Genomic DNA, 2,936 nt, shown 5'->3' on the forward strand with positions numbered 1-2,936 from the left:
AGTTAAGTTTATTGACTTTTATTTTTAAATTTTATTTATTTATGTATTTATTTATTTGGCACAAGGTCTCACTGTGCAGCTCAGACTCTAGAGACCCTCCTGTCTTAGCCTCCCCAGCACTGGGATTGCAGTGCCACCATGCCCAGTTTTAGTGGCCAGCTCAGCTCGAAGCTGTTACAGCATGTGGTACACGGGGATTGAACCTGGGTCCTTGTGCTTGCCAGGCAGGCACTTAGACTGCCAAGCTATCACCCAGCACATTTTATTGGGTTTTTACATCGCTTTTGCTATACCTGTTTTTATAATAGAAAGCAAGGATGCTCCTGGTCATTGTAGGAGTCCCCTCCAGGTTCTCGTCTTGGTCCAAGAAGTCAGTATTTGTTATCCCAAAGATACATTATTGGCATCCCACCAAGTTAATTCCAATCTACCACTCCCAGTGCAACCCATGGCAAAAGTAAAGACACTAAAACGTATTTATAATTATTGGGGAGCCAAGGGGCCCAAAGTCCAGACACAAAGATGGCTTTCCAGAACAAAGAGTCTGACCCATGTCCTCATCCAGGTTTTATTCAGTGGAGGAGGAGTAGCTTGAGGAGGAATGACTGAGAACTGTGGGAAGTAGGTGGGTACTTGTGAGCTGAGCTAGGTACGTGGCCTACATTTACCTCTGCCATATGCAGAGAAAGTAACTTCCATTATGCTATTGAGATAGTGTCTAATGTTTTGGGAGGGGTCAGGTGCTTCAGCTCTGATGTAATCTTTCAAGCCCCAGGAAGTCATAGCCTCTGTCTTGAGGCTCAATCCCTGCTGGCAGCACAGAGTATTGGCTCTTCATCCTGTCACGACCCGGCTCACATTAGAGAGGAGCAGGCATAGGTTACCAGGGAAACACGCACACGCCACCTTCAAAGACTATCACCAGCACCTCAGCTAGACCAGTATACATGGCTTAAGGCCAATTGAAAGGATAAACAGAAGTTCTAGACTGCGCTCTACGTGTCAACACAAGGAAATAGGGTCAGGCTCAGTCAAAATGGAGACAATCGCTCTTCTTTCATGGAGGCCTGCTCAGGTGGTCCTCCACAGGTCATGAGCAGGCCTCTGATGTCTGGAAAGCCAGTTTCTTTGTTTATATATTTTTAAAATCTCCTCCACTTGGTAGGGGATTTATTTTTTGCCCCCCTGTATTCCATTACACCTTAAAAGTTTATTTCATTAACTGGGCCCTCTGGTATGTTAACACATCTGAGTCCTGACTTCTACTTTATTTCGGGTTAGCTATTCAGGACCTGTGCCTGTCTAACTATTCCTACCTTGTTCTAATGTTATGAGAAAAATAATTCCCAACCTGGTAGATGTCTGACATGCTGAGTTTGCGGTCTCAGAACATTGAGGAATGAAATCTCAGATCAAAGGAGAAAGTTAGGAGAGTTTTTTGGGAATGAAAGGAAGAAGAGGGCCTGGATTTCCAGGAGAGGTCCTGAGCGGGTGACCACTGAGGCCCTTTGTCAAGGCTATTTTATACAGCAAAATCACAATGTGGGTACAGCGCAGGTCAAATTACAATCTAAGGGCTGGGGATGTAGCTCAGCAGCTTAAGCGACTGCCTGGCAAGCACAAGGGTCTGAGTTCAATCCTTAGTACCAGGACTGGGGAGATGGCTCTGTGGAATAAGCGCTTCCCTGGCAAGCAAGGGCCTGAGTTCAATCCCTGGTTCCACAAAAAAAAAAAAAAAAAAAAAAAAAAAAAAAAAAAAAAATTTTTTTTTTTTTTTTTTTTTTTTTTTTTTTTTTTTTTTTTGTGGTACCAGGAATCAAACTCAGGACCCTGAACTTGCCAGGCACTTTTTCACATAGAAAGAACAAAGGCATTTCTGGAGGAGATGGCATCTGGGGCCCAGATGCTCCGGTCACCCCGCATGCACATTTCCTGTCTGGATTCACAGCACCAGGTGGCGCTATTCACAGGATAAGTTTAAGATGCTGTATCTCTCTGGCTAGCAAGGCTTGCAGCCCCGCCTATTGCCTCTCTACCTTGAGGCTAGGTCTCTTTACATTCACCTCCTGCTCTCTATGTTTTCCACCCTCTACGCTGACGCCTTCAAGGGAGCCAGTCCCTTTGGCTCTTATTAATTTCCCTCTAACTTAGCTATATGAAATACTGAGACATTGCCTCAAAAGCTGGTGCAGGGGGTCTGAGGGTTTAACACAGAAGCAGAACACTTGCCAAACTGTAAGACCAGAAATTCTATCCCAGCACCAACAAACAAAAAATTTAAAAAGGCAAAGGCCCTGCGTTCAGTCCCCATTATTACAAAAACAAACAAACAAACAAACAAGCAAACAAACAAAAAACCCACAAGCATAAAGGCTGCAGGTGGAGAAAAACACTCCCAGAGTTCAATGCCCAGTACTACAAGGGAAGAATGGCTGTCTTTTGAAGTTTGTTTTGTTTTGTTTTATATTACTGGGATTGAATCCAGGGCCCTCACACAGCGCTATACTCCCAGTCCTTTATTTTATATTTTGAGACAGGGTCTCCATAGGTCATTAATTAATTGCCAGTCTGGGCCCAAATTTGCAAGGCTCCTGCCTCAGCGGCTCAGAATACTGAGATTAGAGGCATGTGGCACAACACCTTGCTGAATGCTTGTGTTTTTAGCAGGAAAATAACTGAGCGGAGAAAACACCGCCACCCATTCATTGTTACTGGCTCACATTTCAAGACAATGCACTTGGTGCAGTCCCCATACAAAGACATTCTCAAGCTGGAGGTGTAGTTCAGTGGCACCGTAAAGGGCTGGCCTAGAATGTGCAAGGTTCTGGGTTTTATCTCCAACAGTGTATGGGCATATGTCTAGGGGAGAGAGAGAGAGAGAGAGAGAGAGAGAGAGAGAGAGAGAGAGAGAGAAATTCTAAGCCAATCTTCAGTGC

Source organism: Octodon degus, unplaced genomic scaffold (assembly GCF_000260255.1).
Source record: "Octodon degus isolate 3935 unplaced genomic scaffold, OctDeg1.0 scaffold00122, whole genome shotgun sequence".
NCBI lineage: Eukaryota > Metazoa > Chordata > Mammalia > Rodentia > Octodontidae > Octodon > Octodon degus.